At 48.8% G+C, this 22682-nt stretch overlaps 1 protein-coding gene across 15 annotated transcripts in view; it reads right to left on the bottom strand.

Moving 5' to 3' along the window:
- The window catches only part of MYT1L (myelin transcription factor 1 like), a 427147-nt gene that overhangs the window by 183804 nt on the left and 220661 nt on the right, over nucleotides 1–22682 (bottom strand). For all 15 annotated transcript variants that reach the window (XR_008418137.1, XM_053891207.1, XM_019435814.2 and 12 more), the window contains exon 4: nucleotides 9511–9653. The gene's annotated coding sequence lies outside the window, so the exon portion shown is untranslated. The remainder of the gene's footprint in view (nucleotides 1–9510; nucleotides 9654–22682) is intronic.

Raw genomic sequence — 22682 nt, 5'->3', positions numbered from 1 at the left:
GTGAGATCGTGACCTGAGTGGAAGTCGGACGCTCAACCGACTGAGCCACCCAGGCGCCCCCATCACGGTCAACTTTTATCAGCAGCCGTGCACGCGCACGCTGGCGTATGAACACGGCCAGACCCTGCCTCCCGCCGGCCGCGGCCTGACCCCCAGCCCAGGGGCCCGAGGCCCTGAAGGCACCACCACATGGTGGGCACGTGGATGGTGCTCGGAACACCTGGTAACAGAAAAGTATCCGACTGGTTCCTGAAAACTGCTGGTGCCCCCCGTTCAGACGCAAGGTGAGTCAGGGTCTCGGGTGCCCCCAGAGACAGCCGACCCCAGTTCTTCTCCAGTACTCGCCTCGACATCACAAATAGACCCACACTTCACGGGCCTGAGGACAGGATGGCCCTCGAGCGACTCGGCCGAGGGTGGCCTTCCTGCCCCTGAACACAGTCCTCGCTTCACAGACAGGCCGGTGCTTTAAAAAGCACCAGTATCCGTAGTCACTTTAGGAATAATTCAGTGCACAACAAGGACTCCCTGTCCCCATCCCTCTACCCCCTGCCTCTATTTTGGGATGCAAGCCGTGTTGTCACGGAGCAGAATGACACTCGCAGCAGGTACAACTGACACGTGGAAATATGCCGGATCAGCTGCATTAATTGGGTCTCTGATGGGCCAAGTAGGAGGTGTTGCAACATGTGAGCTCAGAGCCCTGTTCACGGTCCATTTCCGTGTAAATGAAGAGTGCCCGCCGCCTAAGTGCAAGGCACGCGGTAGCACACCGGAGCTGGCCCCAGACCGGAGGAGGGAAGCCTTGAGCCAGAGAACCCACAGAGGCTGCGAGCAAACTGGCTTTTTCTCACCTTCCGCATGTAAGATTTATGCAGGCGACTCCCGTTAGCACTAATGAGAGCTGCGCATGTAAATCTCCCATGAAACGATGGGAGATGAGCCTCATCCATCACTGTGCGGGTGTTACAGCGTCTGGGGCCGGTTTCTAGGCGGCAGGCCGGCTGGCGGGAGGGATCGTGCCCGAGAGTGCTGGTGTGGCGGCCTCGGGGGGGGGGGGGGGGGGCTGGGGGAAGGCGCCCGCACGGCAGCGCAGGGGCGAAGGCTGGGTCTGCGAGCGCGCTGGGAACGACGCCGAGGCCGCCCTCCACGCCACCCGCGTGCTCGTGACACAGAGTCCGAGAAGGGTGAGACCGAGAGCCCCCTCCACGTGGGTGGGCTCTCTCCCCCCACCTCTGCTCATGCTTTTACACTTGCTCCTGGGAGCGCGGGGGAGTGCTGTGAACGAGTTCCCGGCAACTGCCCCCTTCTCCGTGTCCCTGCTCACGTGGTTGCACCATGCACACGTCAGAAGTGAGGCAGGCTGGCCCTTTTCCACGTAAGGCCCACGTTTTCTCGCCACGGTGCCTTTGCTCATGCTGGCGGACATCCTGTCTCTACTACTCTCACATTTATTGAATTGTCAGCATCTCTGGGACACCTTCTCCTTCCAAGAGCCTCGCCTGTCTCTGAGTTGGGTACGGACATTACCCTACGCTCCCCTTTCCCGTGACTGCGTCCCTGTCCACTTGGAGCCTTTCGCGGAGCCACCCGAGCCCTGTGGGAGTGTCAGCTCCTCCAGCCCCGGCCGTCTGGCATCTCTTTGGGACACTTTACAGGTTCTACACGGTGGTGCGGGCACATTTTAAAGAGGAACACACGTGTACGTGGGACAAGGTTCTTCCTCCCCACAGAGGTGCGTCCTAAACACGCTCCCAAACCTAGTGGTGGCAGCACTCTCCACACCCGCGTTTGTACCCTGCGATTTTTCATTTCACAACATATGTTGGGCTAAGTCCATGTAAGCCCCCGCCTTTAAGAATATTAAGTCATACTGTTCCGTCGCGTAAATATATCATGATTTATTTAATCAGCATTTTGTGGGCAAGGAAAGAGCTCCTTCCCCAAATCCTACTCCCACAGATAGGTCCACAACGTGCATCATAAGGTAATCAACTCTCCTAAAATGTTCACTGTGTGACACACGCCAGTTAATTCATCCAGTCCTTCCCCAGCCCTCTAAGGTAGACGTCGGGTTCCTGACACACAGAAGAGGGAGGCGAGGCCTGCAGAGCTCACAGAGCTCGTCGGAGCTCCCGGAGCCGGTCGGGGGCCAGGAGAGGCGCCCGCGGGGGCTGTGCTCACGGACTGCAGCTCTATGCACACACGTTGCTCGTGCATCTGAGCATCCATGCGCGAGCCTCTGGACTCGCTAACACGAAGGCACATCCTTCCTAAGCTTTGGAGACACAGTGACACTGTGAGTCGTCGTTTAGGGCTCCTGCTCCTCGTCTCTGCCGCTGTTAACCTGCGGGAGGGTCGCGGGTCGAGAGGCCAGCAGTGTTGTGACGCTGTGACTTTTTGTGGCGGTGAATTTACGATGCTAATGAGGCTGAGCCCCTTTCCTAGTATAAAAGCTGCTTGTGTCCTCTCTGAGATATCTTCCCAGATCCGTGGTCCTTGTTTTGCTTAATATTTTGTTGAATGTAACATGCCAGTAAGTCGCCGTCTGCCTGCTTCTGCCATATTCTAATGGGTTGTTTCCTGTGTGTTTGTTTGGTTTATTAACGCAACACGAAAACAATTCATGCCCTAGAATTTCCATATTTTAGAAGCGATTTTGATGAGGGAAGATTTATTCATTTAACTTCTATATTATCTCTGTGTAAATTTAACACCCCTTTCACGACTGTAATATGTTATTCATTATGCTTTAGCAAATGTCTACTAATTTCCAACCATGAATTTTACATTGGATTTAAATTGCTCATGAAAGCTACCAATGAGATAAGGGCTAACGTGATTTTTATCCTGGTCAAATTAGAACGAGTCTACAAGGAAAATGAAGATGATATGCCCAAGGATAATTGTATTTCCTCCCAAAGAGGAAAAACGAAGGACGAGTACCTCCGATGGCCACTCTAGAACCTAATGTGTAGTTCCATCAACAGTGTCCTCTAGGATTGAGGAGGGAGACCCCACCTCGCTAACACCCCACCTTCGCTATCCTCTGGCAGAAAAACTCTACAAGACTTGGGGTATTGAATCATTACAAGTTTCCATCGTTTGGAAGGAAATTTAAAAGCTCAACACACCACTTCTTTCTGATAACGCAACTTTGGCTCAGTACACACAGAAGGAGCTGTTGACATTAGCAGACAAGAGGTTTAATTATGAGAAGCGTCACTGGAAGGCGCCCCTCGTTATTTAGGCGGAATGTGCTTCTCCAGACACACTAACGGCAGATCTTTATAACTAAGACGGCACACAATCTTTTTGTCAAACAAAAATTAAGGCCAAGGGAAGGACATCAAGTATTATTAAGGAAGAGATATAAAATAGGAACCAAAGTCAGTCTTAAAGCACCAGAACAAAATCTCCCACCAAGGTGCCAGGGCACACACTGCTTATGAGACGCAGAGTTTTAGCAGATCATTGCGGTTTCTGTCTCCACGGGTATTTGTGAAGGTCCCTGCGGTGAGGTGTGGGGCCTCCTGGGGACACCGTGCAGTGTGTCGGACCCTGGACCGGAAGCTTCTGTAAGGCACAGGCCACAACACGGGTCCGAATACTGTACGCGCAGCACCTGCTTTTGTGGTGTTTCTGCTTTTGGGTTTTTTTTTGAGAATTTTGTGATATACAGCCTGATGTTCCAAACAGTTGGTACCGGTGAGCACAGGGACAGTGTCAGCACACTCTGCTAGTATTTCCCTCATCCCCCCAAGCTCGTAGAATGGTTTGAGAGGTCAGGACCTGCAACAGCCCCAGCGGCGTCGCTGATGTGAACGCTGTGCTCTCTCCCGGCATCTCTGGGCTTGGAAGGCACCTAGTTCACTCCCAGGGTAGAAAGCAGGAAAGCGTTCTCCATCTCTGATGCTCGTGTGCGGAAAACCCAAGTCGTCCCAAGGTGTCCATGGACCTGTGGGGCGTTAAGGCATTGCTGGGACTCCCCAATCTCGTCACACACAGTGAACAAGGAGTTCATGGAAGGTGGCCCCGCGGCTGACCTCCCCTCACGGCCTGGGCCCTCCAGCGCAAAGAGAGCTCCTCTCTGGTGATCGCTCCCCCCGCTTGCCAGGTGGACCCGGGCTGACTGAAGCCCTTTGTGATAGATGCCTGCCCCTAGATCTGAGTCCCTCAGTGATCTACGGTCCCACATGACCTTGCCTACTTCCCAACCTTGCTTCAATCAAAACGCCCACTGACTGAAGGTGATTGTTCTCTGTTGGGAAGAAAGAAACCTCATGATTTGCAGTTTCTGTCACACTGCGGGGGAAGGAAAGCAGGTGTTAGCAGTTTGTATCCTACTTTCCAAGAGAGTGGTGGTCCACGGCTTTGATACCAATGATGAAAAATGCGTATTTCTACTCGTTCCTGAGCTAAATTCCAGAAAAACCAAAGCTCAAGCACTTTCGTTTAGTTTTTACTATCCACAAGATCTCGTAGCATCACATTTAACAAATATTGTTAAAATGGGGAGTAACGAAAGTCACGAGAATTATTTAAGCAATGTGCGTGAATTGTCGTGAAAACAGTTGGAAGGCACCATGTCATGAGTTAGAGCTGATCCTTGACGAAGCATGACTCAGGTTATGTGGTTGTTTTCTGGGGAAGCATGTCTGACAGCGGTGAACTGAAGTCATATTAGCAACGCCCTACCGTGAGGCACAACAAGGTGATCGAGTAGCAACACACGGCAGTTTTGCAAATTCTTGGCGTGTATGCACACACACAGGGTGCGATGTGTATACACATAACACATCGTGCCTGGATGTGGGATAGATACCAGAATGGCAGTGTGTCTATCTGCCTAGGCTTTGGAGACAGGACAGAGACAGGCCCCAGTAAAGAATGTTGGTGGGGAAGTTAAATACCTACCCAGGTCTGAATTCCATCTGTGCCACTTACTAACTGCAGAAGTTATTTAACGTCTCTGCACAGTAGTTTCTTCTGATATAAATCATGGGCAAGAATATGGATAAGAACGGTAACAACTCTGTAGGGTCCTTTGAGGACTAAAATGGCCCACATTGAGTAGCACTCGGTACATACTGGAGACTTAATATATATTTAGCTACAGTTATCATCACTTGTAGTTTACATTACTTTCATGTAATCCAACTCATTTGATTTAACCCTTTATCCTTATTTCACAGAAAAAGAAAGATTTGATGTGATCTGCCCACAGGCATACAAATGGTTATTGGCAGTACTAGGATGAAGCCTAATGGCATTTGTCAGTTGTTTTAAGTAAATTCGTTTCAATGGGTCAAAGAACACAGATTTATAAAGTTTGAACTATTTCAGCAGATTCTTCCTTCTGGATACACAATACACTTTTCTTTAAAATAGTCGCCATTCAGAACACAATTCACGACGTTTTTTGGGAAACAGATATTGATTTTATTTTAAGTAAAGTCTTTAGCATGGAAATTGGATGCAGGGTGTGATTTTCTCTTTGGGTCTAGTTCAGAGGAAATTGGATTTCCTAGAGTGCCAGCTGCAGAGACGCCACAGGTGTTCATGGCTCAGCAATCACAGTGGCTAATTGGGACACAGTAGGACAAAAAAATTGCCCTAAATCTAAATCTTGTTCTGTGGCACTCTCATTTTTCCCATAGGAGCAAGCCCCAAAGTCCTTCATTGGGGATGCTAAAGGAAGCTAGCTGCCGGGACAGGAGATATGGCGCATGGAGGGGCAGTGGCGGAATCACAGGTAAGGAAGGATAGCCTCTGCTTAGCAAGGGCGGTTGGTCCCAGGGTCCTTCCACCTGAGTTTTTCTGACAAAGAGTAGGATCAACAAAAGAATAATCCTGAGAACCTATAATTCAAAGAGCTGTACAGCTGCTCGTTAAACTAGAATCTGCTCAGTTGAGTACAATAATGTTGGGTGCTAGAGGTGGGAAGAGTGGTGGGCAGATGACAGATAGCAGTGGTCAGTCTCTAGGGTTGAGAGCAAGAAGGCATATCCTTAGAGTGGACCACTCTATATCCTCCCTCTGAACGGGAAGGGAGATACACCACATCACATCGCCCCTCTTGTGGACCACACAAATCGTACAGCACGCAGACTTGTTTTACGAACACCAAACCCAAGTCACCAGGAGTGAAGAAGCAAGCCCCTTTGTCCTAATATGTTGCTGGGCATACGAAGTGACCCGTACCCATATCTGTGCCTTGATCCCACCTCTGGGTTTTGTATTTTTCCACCATGTAGCAAAGCCACTCCTGTATTTGCACATTTATTGAGCTAACCTTTGAAGACCCAGGTCTGGGGTCACCTCCTCTAGAAAGACATCCTTGGGCTCTCTGGTCAGAATTAAAATCTCTTCCAGACCTCGTAAATCACCTCACCTCGACCTTGTCAACTCGACAGGAGGTGACCGAGTGCCACACAGGGTTCAGGGCAGGTGGGTGCTCTGGAGGGCAGAAGGAAGCCAGGTGCATGCGTGGTTGAGGAAGCACTGTGTGGTCTGGTCTCACAGGTCTCACCACGCCTTATGTTGGTTCCATTTCTGAACTCTTTGAGGACTATGACCATGCCTCCCTCATTTTTGTACCTCCAGAGAGCAGAGGGATTCCCAGCACAAACTGGGTACTCAACAGTGTTAGAAATGAGGAACTGATGAAAACATGGATTAACACACACTTGTTCCTTCCTTGGTACCTGTGACAGGGAAGCGTGGTTGGAAACAAAGCCTTTTCTTGGAGTAATTTTTTGTCTTATCCTATTCTAATGCTAACTTGGCAATCTTTTTATTCAGCTTGGAAATAGGCTTGGATTAAACATTGAAGTGTAAAGGCTACTTGGAATTAGTGATTCATGTTAAATCTGGATTTCTTAACAAAACTCCCTTCTCTCCCCTTGTAGACCAGGTACCCTCTTGGCCACTTAATGATGTCATCCTAGGATGGATACTTAAGTTCACTAATCTTCCCTTTACTGGCCTTTAAAATGGGAAGAATAATCACTTAGGCTTGGGGACTTTGGGAGGAATTCAGGGCTTGCCCAGGGCTGGTGTTCAGCATACGGCTCAGGCTCATCGTTTACAGGCTTCCACCCCGGGGTGGGGTGTGGTGGTGTGAAAATGACACCGAAGAACCCAGTGCTTCTCCCATCGTTAATAGTGACTGTCATCTTGGATGATGCCTCATGATATCTGAGTTTCTGTATCTCTTATGGTCTTATTATGAACAAAGAACTCTTGAATGCCGGACAAGCTTGCCTTCGATGGCAGATTGTGTGGAACATTCCATGACATTAGTGGCTTTCCACTACAAAGCAACTGCTAAGGGGAAAAAACCTGTGAAATGTGGAGTTTTAATAAATTAAACAGAACCGTATCTTCGTCCTCCGCAAAGATTTTTTATTAAATGTTGTATTTAATGTTCTTTGTAAATCCTCGTGGTTCACCTGACCGGCCTCCAAAAAAACTAGTAATAAAATCTGAATTTTTTTCAAAGTGGAAAAAAGAATTTTTAAAGATAATGGTACATGCAGAAATGGGATATGGAAATCTACTACTAAAAAGGATGAAAACCCCCACTTCTTTCTGATTAAGATACTTAGCCATGTGATCTACAGACTCAATGGAATCCCTGTCAAAATCCCAATATCATTTTTTGCAGAAATAGGTCCATCCTAAAATTCGTATGGCATCTAAAGGGACTCCCAAATAGCCAAACAATCTTGAAAACGAAGAACAAATTCAAGGTTTCATACTTTTTGATTTCAAAACGTACTACAAAACTACAGTAACCAAATCAGGTGCTTGTAAAAAAATATAGACACATAGAAATAGAATAGGAAAGAGAGCCAGAAAAACTCCCCCCATATGTGGTCAAATGGTTTGACAAGGGAGCCAAGATCATTCAGTGAGGAGAGGACAGTCTTTTCAACAAATGGTGCCAGGAAAACAGGCTATCCACATGCGAAAGAGTGAAGTTGGATCCCCAACTCATAGCACAACAAAAATTGACTCAAAATGGAATCCGAGCCTAAACAGAAGAGTCAAAACTCCTCAGTCCTTAGAAGAAAATGCAAGGGAAAGCCTTTATGATATTGGAGTCTGCAATGATTTCTTAGAAATGACACAAAAGGGACACACAAATGGCCGCCGAGCACAGGAAAAGGTCATTAGCGAAATGCAAATGTAAACCACACTGAAGTACCACTTCACACCCGTGACGATAGCTCTTCTTAAACAAATAGACAAAGAACCCAGAAAACAGAAAACAACAAGTGTTGGCAAGGATGTGGCGAAATGGGAGCCCTGCGGTTTGTTGGTGGGAGCGTAAAATGGCGCAGCCACTGTGGAAACCAATAGGGTGGCTTCTTAAAAAATTAAAATCGAGCTACCATATTATCCAGCAACTCCGCTTATGGGTATTGACCCAGAAAAACTGAGAGCAGAGGGACTCAGATATTTGCACACGCGTGTTCTCAGCAGCATTATTCACAATGGCCTAAAGATGGAAACAACCTGCGTATCCACCTATGGACGAACAGGTGAACAAATTGTGGTCCGTCCGTATGATGGAATATGATTCAGCCCTAAAAAGGAAGAAGATTCTGACACCTGCTACCACAGGGAGCTTGAAGCTTGAAGACATTGTGCTCAGTGAAACAAGCCAGACACAAAAAGACAAATCCTGTGTAATTCCACTTGTATGAGGTCCCTCCAAAAGTCAAATTCACACAGACAGAAAGTGGATGGTGGGTGCCAGGGGCTGGGGGGAGAGGTTGGGGAGCAAGGGCTTAACGGACACGGGGTTTCAGCTTGGGATATGAAAAAGTTCTGTGCACACGTGTGCTGATGGCTGCACAGCTTTGTAAATGTATTTAATGCCACTGACCTGCACACTTAAAAACAGAGGAAATGGTAAATTTATGTTATATGCATTTTACCACAATTTAAAAAAATTCTTGAAAAGCAAACTCAGCCACAACCTGAAATTTTGTCAGGAACATGGCTCTCAATGTCCACAGTGGCACCGAGGAGAGGTTTGTCAACAGCAATTGACAGCAACCTGTAAAAAGGCCTTGGGCAATGCAGATTAGGCCCTAATTAAAGGCATGTTTATTTTACTTAAAGATAAAATGTCCCCCGAATAGAACTGATACTGGAAATACAGATCTGATTTCAAAAAAAGCTTTACACCAAGGAATCTCTGTACAACTGCCAAAGAGTGACCAGGCCCGTCAATGTGGCTATGAAATTATTTGGGGGTTAATGTTGTAGTCGAATAATAGGAGACCCTCTGAGTCTATGTTTAGTAATAGATGATAAATTTTGACTTTAAATGGAGCTTGCTTATTAAAGTTAATGGACATTATGGTCTTTAGTAAATAAAAAAACCCCTCCATTTACAAGCCTATCTTTATGCTTTTTCAAAGTAAGACAGTTTAAGATAAATATATAAAACATTTTGCTCCATGTAGATCGTAAAGTATAACATAGAACCGGTACCTTTATGTGGCTTCTTGGACAGCCATACGTCTGTGGCACCGACCAGAACCTTTCTTGACCCGATGTGGTTGATAATTTCAGAGACACAAACAGTTGATTGGATTCGATAACTACATTTTTTCCTTCTTCCAGATGCAGTCACTCTAGAGGAGAATAAAAGGCAGAGAAATGAGGTTGACATACATAATGAAAGAAAAATCCTACACGAGGGATATAATTATCAGGGAGGTTTGCTTGTTTATAACGCACTTAAAGGGAAAGGGATGAGAGTAACCAGGCCAAGTGCACAGACACAGGATTTGTCGCGAGTGGCGACAGCGGATGGGACCACCTACTATCACGAGCGAGTAATCCATTTTATTTTACTTTATTTTTTGAGAGAGGGAGAGAAAAATGTGAATGGGGGAGGGGCAGAGAGAATGAGAGTGAGAGCGAGAGCAAGAGCGAGCGAGAGAGAGAGAGAGAGAGAGAGAGAATCTTAAGCAGACTCCACACTCAGTGCAGAGCCTGACGCGAGCTCAGTCTCATGACCGTGAGATCATGACCTGAGCTGAAATCAAGAATCAGACACTTAAATGACTGAGCCAACCAGGCACCCCACAAGCGATTAGCTCTTGATGAATGATTCATAATAGAAAAGTTCCTTTAGAAAACTAAATTAGTGTTTGTGATGTGCAAATTACACAAAACTGTAAACAAATTCTTTTTCTTTTTAATGTTTATTTATCTTTGAGAGCGGGAGAGAGACACAGAGCATGAGCAGGGGAGGGGCACAGAGAAGGAGACACAGAATCCGAAACAGACTCCAGGCTCCGAGCTGTCAGCACAGAGCCTGACACATGGGTTCGAACCCACGAACCCTGAGATCGTGACCTGAGCTGAAGTCGGATGCTTAACCGACTGAACCACCCAGGTGCCCCAACAAATTCTTATAAAACTGAGTGTGAGAGTTGTTTTGCGACTGTGTCTGGAAAGTATTAAGACAGTGTGAACGATTTAGGGCTAATTGCAGAAGCGAACGTAATGTTTCTGCCCACGTGCACACAGCTCATTTCATCAGGCGCCCGTCACGTGGGTTCTTATGTTTGTCCTTCTCCATTCAAAAGACACACACAAAACCTGCAGTTCTCTCCATAGAGGAGATTTTACAAGAGCATGCTTTCTGCTAACTAAAAAAACAAAATACAATCTTAAGTGATAATTTAAATTTTTTATTTGCTATGGCTATAAAGTTACACCCAAATATAGTGTTTACAACGGGCCTTATGTACAACCTTCTATGATCAGTATTTATGTAGCGGGCACAGTTATTCTGAATATGTTCTGAGATGCTACTCACTAAACTGGCTAAGAGTGAGTTGGGCAGTATTCAGTACAGTGGTTTTATGAAAATGATGTTTTTTCTCACCAAATGAGGAATGTCAAATAGACAAATTTAAATACATCTTATAAATGAACCAACATAAAGCAAAACAATTAGGCGGTTGAAAATGTGTGAATAGGAAAGCACTTTTAGGATCAAAGCCACTCCATCCACTGTATTGCTGGCACTTTGTTTAAAAATCACATTTTCAGGGGTGTCTGGGTGGCTCAGTCGGTTGGGTGTCCGACTTCGGCTCAGGTCATGACCTCCCGGTCCGTGGGTTCGAGCCCCGCGTTGGGCTCTGTGCTGAGAGCTGGGAGCCTGGAGCCTGCTTCGGATTCTGTGCCTCCCTCACTCTCTGCCCCTCCCCCACTTGTGCTCTGTCTCTCTCTCAAAAATAAATTTAAAAAATGTAAAAAAATCACATTGTAATAAAACATTATTAAATTGATTTTCACAATATCCCACTCTTCTGGGAACGCCAGAAATTCACCTGTATCACTTTAAGCATGTACCGTCGTTCTGGGGGAACGCTTGTGGTTCACAGAAGGTCACGGGAGAAAGACCTGGACAGTGCCGTGGCTGGAGGACTCTGACCACACAGGAGTCCGGGAATGGTTGGGGGAGGTTTGTCATGAAAGTGATGAGCGTCTACAAAATGGGGTTTTGTGGACAAGATGACAGGTTTCTCGTGGCATGTGCTGCATTCTCCAGGAACACGTTCACAACCCAGGGCAGTGAACCCCCGCTTTGTCCCCTCCCACACAGCTCCACTCGGCACTCAACCTTTTCTCCATCAAGTGTCACTGTATCTGTCCTCCCCGCCTCGCCGGACGGGGCCACTGGCTCCTGTCCTGGGCCCTGAGCCCCGAAGGGGCTGGGGCTGCACAAGGCAGAGACACCCGCTCCTTCCAGAAGAAAGGGAGGCCGGGCTGTCAGTGTTTTCATCTGGGCCGTTACGAGATGTGGATTAAAAAGTCACTGGCGAATGGCTTATAGGTTAAATGCCCTCGAAGGGAACTTGAAGCCTCTTACTAAATGAATATAAACATTCTGATTGAAGACAGCTGGGACGTAAAACAGAAATTTCTTCTTTTTTTTTTTAAATTTTTTTTTTCAACATTTTTTTATTTATTTTTGGGACAGAGAGAGACAGAGCATGAACGGGGGAGGGGCAGAGAGAGAGGGAGACACAGAATCGGAAACAGGCTCCAGGCTCCGAGCCATCAGCCCAGAGCCTGATGCGGGGCTCGAACTCACGGACCGCGAGATCGTGACCTGGCTGAAGTCGGACGCTTAACCGACTGCGCCACCCAGGCGCCCCAGAAATTTCTTCTTAAAAACAGAAGTTAAAAAAGAATGAAATGAAGTGACATGACTGTTCTTCGAGCGACACACCTTTCGCTACGTGAGAATTCCCAGAGGACCCACTGATGAGCGACTCCCTCAGGGACGCGACCTTATAAGGCATCACCTTTTCCCAATGGTTCAGCGACAGTAGGGGGGTTAGGCACCTATGGCTCCTGCCGCTCACGGTTTTGCATCACACCTGCTGCTTGTGATAGTTTATGACGGGATCCCCAGGATGAGCTCTTAAGTGGGGTGTTTAGCAGAGAACTTGGCTGGAGACACCAATGACACTGGCCAGGTAGGGGTGGCCTCAGACTCCCGGCCACACTTCGCCCTCAAGCAAAGCTCTGCTGGCAATGTCCTCTCACCCACTGTCCCTCGGATGAGAGCCTGTGGGGCTTTCTTTATGGCATTTGTCACTATGTGAAATTATACTGTACATTTTCTTTGTTTAAAAAAATTTTTAATACTTGTTTATTTTATTTTATTTTATTTTTTGAGAGAGAGAGAGAGAGCACAAGCAGGGGAGGGGCAGAGAGAGAGGGAGACACAGAATCGGAAGCAGGTTCCAGGCTCTGGGCCGTCAGCAAGGAGCCTGACGCAGGGCTCAAACCCACGGACCGTGAGATCATGACCTGAGCCGAAGTCGGACGCTCAACCGACTGAGCCACCCAGGCGCCCCACGCTTTTCTTTGTTTCACGTGTTTGGGAACATTTGCAGACTCGTGTGCAGCTGAACAGATGATGTAGCCATGCCCTGTACTCGTTACCCCTGTCCTCATCCTGCGGAACCGTAAGACGTTACCACCAGCGGGACGTTGATTCATTCCACTGATCTCAGCTGGACGGCCCAGGTGTACTCGTGCCCACCGGTGTGTGTGTGCACGTGCATCATCCGTGTCACTGTGTCCCCTCCCTGTGTGTGAGCATGTGCCCCCCCCTGCAGCCAAGACAGGACGTCCCTCCCCTAAGGGTCTCCTGGCCGTCCTTTGTGACTACACCCACTTCGACCTGCAGCCACACGTCCGTCCTCCAGCTCTGTCCTGCTGTCATCTCAAGGATGTCTGTGGTCTTTAGAGACTGGCTTTTTTCCCTCGGCCTCAGTGTCTGGAGACTCAGCCAGGGTGTTTCTGTACCAATAGCTGGTTCCCCCTTATTGCTGAGGGGGCTCCACGATGTGGACAAACCAGTGTTCACCTGCTGAAGGACATCAGCGTTGTTCGCGGTCTTGGGCTACTGTGAATAAAGCTGCCGTAAATGCTCGTGTACAGATTTTTGCATGAATACAAATTTCCATTTCCTTGGGATTAATGCCCCAGAGTATAACTGCTGGGCCGTATGGTAACAGCGTGTTTAGTTTTACTTTTTAAAGACACTGCCCAACTGTTTTCCATGGTGACTCCACCATTTTACCTTCCCACAATCCACGGGTGAGGATCCAGCTTCTCGGCCCCCTCATTGAATTTGCTGTTGTCCCGCCTTTTTTCCCGCCGTTCTGATGGGCGTGTGGTGGTCTCACTGTGGTTCTCCTCTGCATTTGCCTGGTGGCTTATGATGCTGAGCATCTTTTCATGTGCGTAACTGCCATGTCTGTATCTTCTTGGTGAAATGTCTGAGTGTCTGTGTCTTTTGCCCATTTTCTAACTGGATTTTTTTAAATGTTGGATTTCTGAGAGTTCGCTGAATATTCTGGATACTAGTCCTGTGTTGAACATGTGGTTTTCAAATATCTTCCCAACCTGTTGCTTGTCATTTCATTGTCCTAACAGGGAACGTTGTAGAGCAAAAATGTCAATGTTGATGACGTCCAATTAAGTAGTTTTCCTTCATGGATCATATGTTTCTTTCTTTACACATTTATTTTCTGTCTTCTTCCACTGAAAACTACACTCCATATGGTGGAGACTTTGCTGTCCAGTTTATTTCTGTGTCCCCAGAGTCTAGAACAGTGCCTGGTACCCAACATATGTAGAGTGAATTAAAAAAAAAAACAAAACAAAACGAAAACTAGGTAAAAATTATTTTAAATAAGTTCTTTTTCTAACACTTTGAAATAACAGTAGTAAATAATATCATATTTCTATTCTGTAAAATGCCTTCGAGCGCATTATCATCGTGGGATGTTCATAAGCTCCTGTGGAGAAGGCAGGTCAGGTGTTGGTCTGCTGTTTCAATGGAGCTCAGAGATCGTGCGCACAAAGCCTGAGTGTGTTTTCACTGTGGTAGGTGGCTCTCCAGTGCTCTCCTGACATTTAAGGTGACCACAGATGAAGAGAAGGAAGCACTAATTCGTACAGAAATAACAAAACTATAGAAATGACAACCTTGAGTGAAATATGAATTGAAACCAAAATAAGCTTAGTCACAAGTCATATAAACTCATGAACGGTTGCCCCTCACCTGGTGTCTAAGTGTGGCAGGAATTCACCTAATCTTAGCAGCACAGCCATCCGGCTGTCCGCCGAAGATCCGCGCTGTCCCTGAACTCTGGGGCCTCCCCGCTGCTCCGGAGCACAGGCCCCCCTGGCTTAGTCGGTAGGAAACCGGCCACACTCAGAGCCCCGGCTTCTTACAGTGAGTCAGCACCAAATACCAAAAGGGCATGAAATGGCCTTCTAAATAATTGCCCTGTTGTTCCCAGGGGACTCTTTACAAAAGCATCCTATATCTTGCCCCGTGCAACAAAGAACATCCACATCACGGGCACCCACAGTAAGTCACCTGAACGGTCTTGTTTTCCAGTCAGTGTAAATGGGTAGAGCCTTCTAGAGCCACCAGCTCACTGCCCAGTGCTGGAGGCACTTAATTCCTGCTCAGGGTGCCGAGTCCACACTGTGGATGTCACATATGTCCTCCACCAGATGCCTCACACCGAAAAAGAAAGAAACCTTGTCTGCTGCTCATCGGGGCACTTAGTGGGTTCGTGACACTTCTCCTGAAAAGTCCCTTTCTTGGAATTCTTAATAATTTTCTCTTCTTAGGCTCTTTACCTTTCAGAAATATTGTTGTTAAAAAAAAAAAAAGAAAAACAAGAAAAAGAAAATATCCAGAGGGCACAGAAAGTAGCATTGTTCTTCAGGTGGATATTGAGAAGTTCATGATTCTCACTGGAGATGTGGTGAATTATCCAGAAAGAACTTTCCAGAAAGTTTTGGAGGCTGTAGGCCATCTCATGAGCTGTATTGTGGACTTTCTGCCTAGCATCCTGAGCCCACTGTGCGCCTCTGAGGGCTGGGACCACGGTCTGTCAGGCTCTGTGCCCTGCACTGGACTGAGCTGGACTGATCTGGACTGAACTGGACTGAACTGGACTGGGAAGACGCAGAACACGTGCTGAGCAGGTTTGCTACAGTGAACGGCTCAGCAAAGACGCACTAGCCTAACAGGTGCTTGCCCACCGCTGCGGGACCGTCAGGTGGTGCCACGCACAGGGGTGAGGAAGGGTGTGCTTTCGGGGAACAACTCCTAGGCTGGGCTTCGGCTGATGGCCTCCCCTTCTCGGATAGTCAGATCACTTCCTCATTTTAACCGAAATATGGTAAATAAGTGATTTTAAGTAAAATTGAGTTTTACATCAGGACGTTAGTAATGGTTGTGTTACAAAATTCTTTATAACTTTATTATTTCTAAACTCTGTTACTGACATTCACAATATAAGGAAAAAACAATTTGACCTTCCCCATTTAACAAGCGTATCTACTGTTAATGTACTTTACATCAGTGATGTATCGGGGCGCCTGGGTGGCTCAGTCAGTTAAGCATCCAACTTCAGCTCAGGTCATGATCTCACGGTTTGTGAGTTCAAGCCCCGCGTCAGGCTCTGTGCTGACAGCTCAGAGCCTGGAGCCTGCTTCGGATTCTGTGTCTCCCTCTCTCTCTGCTCCTCCCCTGCTTGCACTCTGTCTCTCTGTCTCTCAAAAATAAACATTTAAAAAAATTAAAAAAAAAAATTAGTGGTGTATTAAATAAAAAGCATTGTCTCCCAATTCAAGAATGATTATTGAATGTTTGGTTTTCAGATGATTATAGTATAATATAGTATATATTTATATAATTATGTGTTGTATATGTGTTTTATATTATTACTGTATTACGTATCATATGATAATTGCATTCCATATTTACTTATACATATTTACATACAATTATCTAGTTATTATATAATATAATTATTATATTATAATACTATAAATTAAGAGATGGATTGAAATCTAATAATATAACTTGTCATGAGAAATAGAATCATATGAGCTTCTGTTTGAAAAGTTTGTGCTTTGAGCTAAAGAAGACCAGACTTGTTTATTTTTCTTTCTTCCTTTTTTGTTTTGGTTATTTATTTACTTCTTTTAATTTTTTTTAATGTTTATTTTTGAGAGACAGAGAGAGACAGAGAGAGACAGAGCATGAGAAGGGAGGGGCTGTCAGCTGAGGAGCTGTCAGCACAGAGCCTGATGCGGGGCTCTCAGGGCTCGAACTCACACACTGTGAGATCATGACCTGAGCCACTTAGGTGCCCCTGCTTGTTTGTTTATTTATTTATTTAGCCATAAGTTAGGGAGGGGGCCAAGCACCCTCCTGTTCTGCCCTTATAAAAGCTTGTTTCCAAACGAGAAGATAGAAGGCTGACATTTGGAAGCACCTCTCCATACATAATATGTAATATCCAGGTTCATCTTTATTCTCAGTACATTAAGAAGCTACTTTGGGGGCACCTGGGTGGCCCAGTCAGTTGAGCGTCTGACTTCGGCTCAGGTCATGCTCTCGCGGTTCGTGAGTTGGAGCCCCGCGTCGGACTCTGTGCCGGCAGCTCGGAGCCTGGAGCCTGCTTCGGATTCTGTGTTCCCCTCTCTCTCTGACCCTCCCCCCCCATGCTCTGTCTCTCTCTGTCTCAGAAATAAATAAACATTAAACAAAAATTTTTAAGGCTACTTTGTATATAATTTCCAGTCCATATTGTTTTTCTTTTTAATATTTAAAAAAAATCATAAATACTGATCGGCAAATACAAGGAGTCCTATCACATGAATGTAACTCACAGAGTTGGTACGGGTACTTTGGAGGCAAATTTGCTGCTCGCTAATTTTAACTTGTATTTTACTGTCAGTTTTCCCTATGCTTCTTGCTTTTGCTAAGGGCTCGTTATGAATATACGGCTTAAATGGCATATGGCTCAGCATTAAAGAACATTCAGCACCACACACTGGCCCTGGGAGCCTCCTGGCTGCAGGAGGAACCATGAGTGATGGCCCTGAGCGTGTGTGTGACCTCTGATGACCTCTGGCGACCTCTGGTAACCACCCCTAAGCTGGAATCCCATTTGGAGCCACTCAGAATGGTTCTGTTGGTAACAAAACATATATTTATTTTACTGGTTTTATTTTTTTTTTCTTTTTAACGTTTTTATTTATTTTTGAGACAGAGAGAGACAGAGCATGAATGGGGGAGGGGCAGAGAGAGAGGGAGACACAGAATCGGAAGCAGGCTCCAGGCTCTGAGCCGTCAGCCCAGAGCCCGACGCGGGGCTCGAACTCATGGACCTCGAGATCGTGACCTGAGCTGAAGTCGGACGCTCAACCGACTGAGCCGCCCAGGCGCCCCTTACTGGTTTTAAATATAGACATTGAACAGCTGTGTTTAGCGCCTTTGTTGACATGGGCCCTCTGCTCTAGCCTTGAAAACCCCGGGGAATTCGTCAACCACAGAGAAACAGGCTGTTATCGAGGAATGAACATTTGTCTCCTGGCAAAAGTACCTGTAGCAGAGGGCAGGGGACAAGGGACGTAAAACCGCAAGGGACAGTCCCACCCGCGCCCTCTGCCTGCTCCCCGCCACGGACCGGGGCCTCTGGGTTCTGGGGCGTGCTCGTGTACGGATTCCAGAACCTGCCAGCGCGCCCAGCCAATGCCGGAGCGTGCGTGGTCGCTCAGGCTGCAGTTCCCAGCCATCACGCCAAAAGGGGGCATCGAGTTGACAGGGTTCGATATTGTTCTCATCAAAGTCGTTCTCAGCGCACCTGGTGTAGGGGTCGGGCGGCCACTGTCTAGGGCTCGTTATGAAAACAAGGCACCCCAAATACCGCCCCTTCTATCCCAGCTCCCTAGACGGAAAGATGTTCACTGTTTGTCACCTTCCCTTCCGCTGTCCGCCTCTAGATCCCTAAAAAAATGAGTGGGTCTGTCCTTGAGCGCCACTTCCCAGGAAAAGCTGTTAACTCCCCGCCAGGAAGCAAGGACGGCACCAGGATGCACCTGGGCCACGGCGGCTCACACGCTCTCCGCCCCCAGGGTAGCTATACTGGGCATCACGTGAGATTGTCCCTCATTATTTGGCTGTCACGACTGTGGACACTGCTGACAGACGAGCCTGAGGCTCACCGTGTCCCTCGGTGACTGGTCACTGTGTGCGTGCTAGCTCCCCTGCCCAGGTGTGCGCTGAGGGTCATGTGCAGACCCTCCAGTTAAGGAGGCTCCGCCTTTGACAACACACATGTTGTCGGTCGGTGCATGGAGTGCTCCCCCCAGCCGGCTCGGGGCCCATCCGCCGCCCCCGGTTGTCCTCTCCTGCCCCCTGCATGGTGTCCTCTTTGTTGGATGGAGACATCATTCCATATCTTCCCAGGGAAGATGCTTCCTATTCCCACCACATTCGTCTGAGAAAATACTCTAGATCGGAAGTAATCCCCCCCAGATGTTGGACGTTGTGTGCACTGTTTCCTACCTCAGGATTCCTTGAGTGGATCCCGCCCTGGATGCTCAGACCAGTTATTACAAGTCTGTCTTGGTCCCCAGGGTCAGAGACCTCCTGGGAAGGGTAGGCGTGGGGGTTCCTTCTCCTCCGTCATGTTGGGCTCCCCCTACAGCTTTCAGGGACATTCTCTTCATTTCCCTCTTCAGCGGTCCCTTCTCCCCATCCGCTCTGTTCTTTGTGTTCCCACGGTGGGTGCAGGGGTCGCCTCCTCACCGTTTCCCGTTCTTCATCGTTTCGTCCCTCCTTCTGGCTGCCGGGCTCCTGGACTCTCCTCGTGAACTTCAACACTTAAATTTCAACACTCCTACTTTTTCGTTCAAAGTGAATATTTGAATCATCTTCTCCTTTAAAAACAGTATTCTGGGGGTGACTGGGGGGCTCAGTCAGTTGAGAGTCTAACTCTTGGTTTCTGCTCAGGTCATGATCTCATGGTTCATGAGATCGAGCCCCATGTCAGGCTCTGAGCTGAGAGCTTGGAGCCTGCTTGGGATTCTCTCTCCATCTCTCTCTGCCCCTCCCCTGCTCTCTTTCTCTTTCTCTAAAAAAAAAAAATAATGAAATAAAATAAAGTATTCTGTTCTTGTTTTGTGAATGTGATAATTGTTTCCCACAACCGAAGAAGTTAATGGAGGTCAAGTTCTCTCTTGTATAGTTTCCATTTCCTCCGTTGGCTTTCACTCTTTCTCCTTCTTTGCTCGTTGGCTTATTTTGTGCCTTTCTTATGAGAGGATTTGCTCAGACACCTGGAGCCCTTTGGCCGTCCACCAGACTTTGGGCCTCGTGAGAAGCCCCGTTCACGTGGGCGACGCTTCCTGACCGTGGGCTTCGGCGTGTTGGCTGGTGCAGCAGGGAAGAGGGGCTCCGGGGCCTGACAGCAGGCCTCTGCATTCGTCCCCTCCCACTTAGGAGCTGGGCATCCTGGGCACGCTCCTGAGTCTTTTGTCTCTACCGGTTTCCTCACCTGTGAAGTGGGGACCGCTGAGGATTTTATAAATTAAAAAAAATATAGTGTCTTTGGGGTCGTGCCTGATACACAGCAAGTGTAGGAATGTGCTTAGAATTAAGCCAGTGGATAAACCACCACCAAGGAGACAGTTGTGTCTCTCCCGAAGGGAATCTGCAGAGACGGGTGCGGGCAGGCCTCTGGGGTCTCGGTGACCCCAGCTGGGTCCCCTCACTCTGCTCTCAGCACAGCCGCCCGCCCTTCCCCCGTCCCCCAAAGAGCCCCTCTCTACCCCCTTGAAGAGCAAACAGTGCGTTTTCTACTGAAAAGGAAGGAAGCCCCGGTTTCTAACCATCTCTCCAGAGTTCAGTCCAATGTCAACGCACCTCCACGGGGCCGACCCCGGACGGTTCAGAGAAGGGTTCGGAATGCTCCATGGTGTGCTTTCTCTGCTGGGGTAGCATCTCCCTTCCTTGGGTCTGAAAAGTGGGTTATTCCATGTCTCTGAGATCCAGCCTTCAGAATAGTGTTGCCACTGTCCCCTCTCTGTTCTTTGTTTTTAAAGTGAAATGACTCTCCTGCCTTTTGGTGGGGCTTGGAGGACAGCAGAAGCTAATATGCGGGAATCTCTGTCTTTAACTGAACACCACAGATTTAACATGTATTAATCTACCCGGAGAGGAGGAGACACCATACAGGAGGATTTTTTCCCTTTCCTCCAAAAAAACAGGCATTCAAAATCCCATCGACACTTGACTGCAAGTAAGATCTAGGTATTAAGTACGAGCATTTATGCCTGAAACCAGTTAGTAAAATCTATTTTCTTATTCTTATCTCAATTGTTTCCTGAATGATTATTCCTCATTAATTTGCACTCTTGCTTTTTGCATCGAACACCAGCTTGCCTGCTTTCTGTCTGTCTGTCTTCTTGCACCAGTCAGTCCATCATCCCAAGGTTTCCAGCCCAGACCCGGCCTGTGTGGGTTCATACTCTTTTCTTGTTCCCCCGTAGCTCTCCCCGGGGGGTGTTATCAATCTAACACGAGTAAGCTCCGGGCTTCCTCACGGATAGAGACCGAGGTGTGTTCATGTTTGTGTCCCTGACACTTGGTGCCCCAAACGGTAGTTGGCGAAACTTAGGCAGTCTGGAAGTGGAATGAGGCGCTGACCCGGCTCCCCTGGGGCCTGCCCTTCGTCCTCCCGCTTCCTGCCCGTCGTGCCTCTGTTGTGCTGACGCCCGTGGGCCTGGGCCCACTCCCTGAGCCCAGAGGCCCCAGCGAAATCCCGTGGCTCCGTTGTCTGCACCGTTTTCAGAGGCCCCTGGAAATGACTGCCAAGTCAGAGCCGGCACAGGCTGGCCCTCAGGTTCACGGTCACGGCCGTGCCCACACCGAGCCGTGAAGGCGGGGCGGGCCGCCATCCGCCTGGCCCCCACACGGGCCGTCCCCGCGAGCCTGGGTGGAAGGGCACCTTGTGAGAAGGGACAGGCGCCAGGCTTTCTGCTCCGGGAGCCCCTCGGGGGTGGAGGCTGGGCTGCCGGAGTCAGACCCGGACCCTCCGCCAGCACCGGGGCTTGTCTTCACCTCCTGGGGTTCATGGGGGTTCAGGCAGCACGGTCCGGCCAGAGCAGGTGCCCCTCGTGGCCGGTGTGAATTCTGAATAGGGATTTGGGAAGGAGGGGTGGCAGTGAGGTTTAACCCAGGAGCTTGAATTTGAGTTTATGAGGAAGAGAAAACATTTCAGTTTTAGCAAAACTACCAGAAAACGGGGTCTTTTTCTCAGGAGACTTGCTTACAACTCGGTAGCCACAGCCTGCACGTGTGTAAACTGAGGGTTCGGAAAGGTACCACCGCACTTCCCTGAGAGAGGCTCCCGTGTCTTTGGGAGCTGTGCTGGGGGGGCACTGGGGACAAGCCCCACAGGGGGCACATCGGGGCACGGGGGACAAGCCCCGTGGGGGGCACGTCGGGGCACTGGGGACAAGCCCCGTGGGGGGCACGTCAGGGCACTGGGGACAAGCCTCATGGGGGGCACGTCGGGGCACTGGGGACAAGCCCCATGGGGGGCACGTCGGGGCACTGGGAACAAGCCCCACGGGGGACACCTCGGGGCACTGGGGACAAGCCCCATGGGGGGGCACGTCGGGGCACTGGGGACAAGCCCCGTGGGGTCACGTCGGGGCACTGGGAAAAAGCCCCGTGGGGGGCACGTCGGGGCACTGGGAACAAGCCCCGTGGGGGGCACATGGGGTGCTTGCCCCCTCATTGACCCCTCTCGCCCAGGGGCCCGGCTCCGCTCCCCCCTGTAGCTGGGACTCTGCAAAGCCGTCACTGATGTAAAGCTGGAGCGGGTGGCGCCCGGGAGGCCTTCCAGAAGGAGAGCCACCTGCCGAAGGGAGCGCCCGGCAGAAGGGGTGGGCCCCCGGGGGCGCAGGCTCCGTTCCGGGCGGCTTCCGTCTCCCAAATATGGCTGAAGCTCTGCCCTTTCCGTGTTTGCTGCTGGGCTCCCTCAGGCCCCCTGCTGCCTGGCATACAGCGTTTACACCGCGGGGCACCGGTTCGCTCGCAGACTCGTCCCACGTGCCTCGCGGCTGCCGGTTCGTCGCCAGAGGGTTTCAGTCACGAGCAACCGTGTGAACTCAAGTTTCACTTTCAGAGCACAAAAACCCTTTTTTGCATTTTAATAATAAACACATGTGATTATAACAAAGCGTGATGGGGGCGCCGAGGACATGATTGTCATCACCGCCCCGGGCGGGGGTCGGCGTGT

The sequence above is a fragment of the Panthera pardus genome, unplaced genomic scaffold (genome assembly GCF_024362965.1).
Source record: "Panthera pardus isolate Hobbes unplaced genomic scaffold, ASM2436296v1 HiC_scaffold_26, whole genome shotgun sequence".
NCBI classification, from domain to species: Eukaryota; Metazoa; Chordata; class Mammalia; order Carnivora; family Felidae; genus Panthera; species Panthera pardus.
Note: the sequence above shows the minus strand (reverse complement) of the source record. Positions and strands in the feature narration are given on the sequence as shown.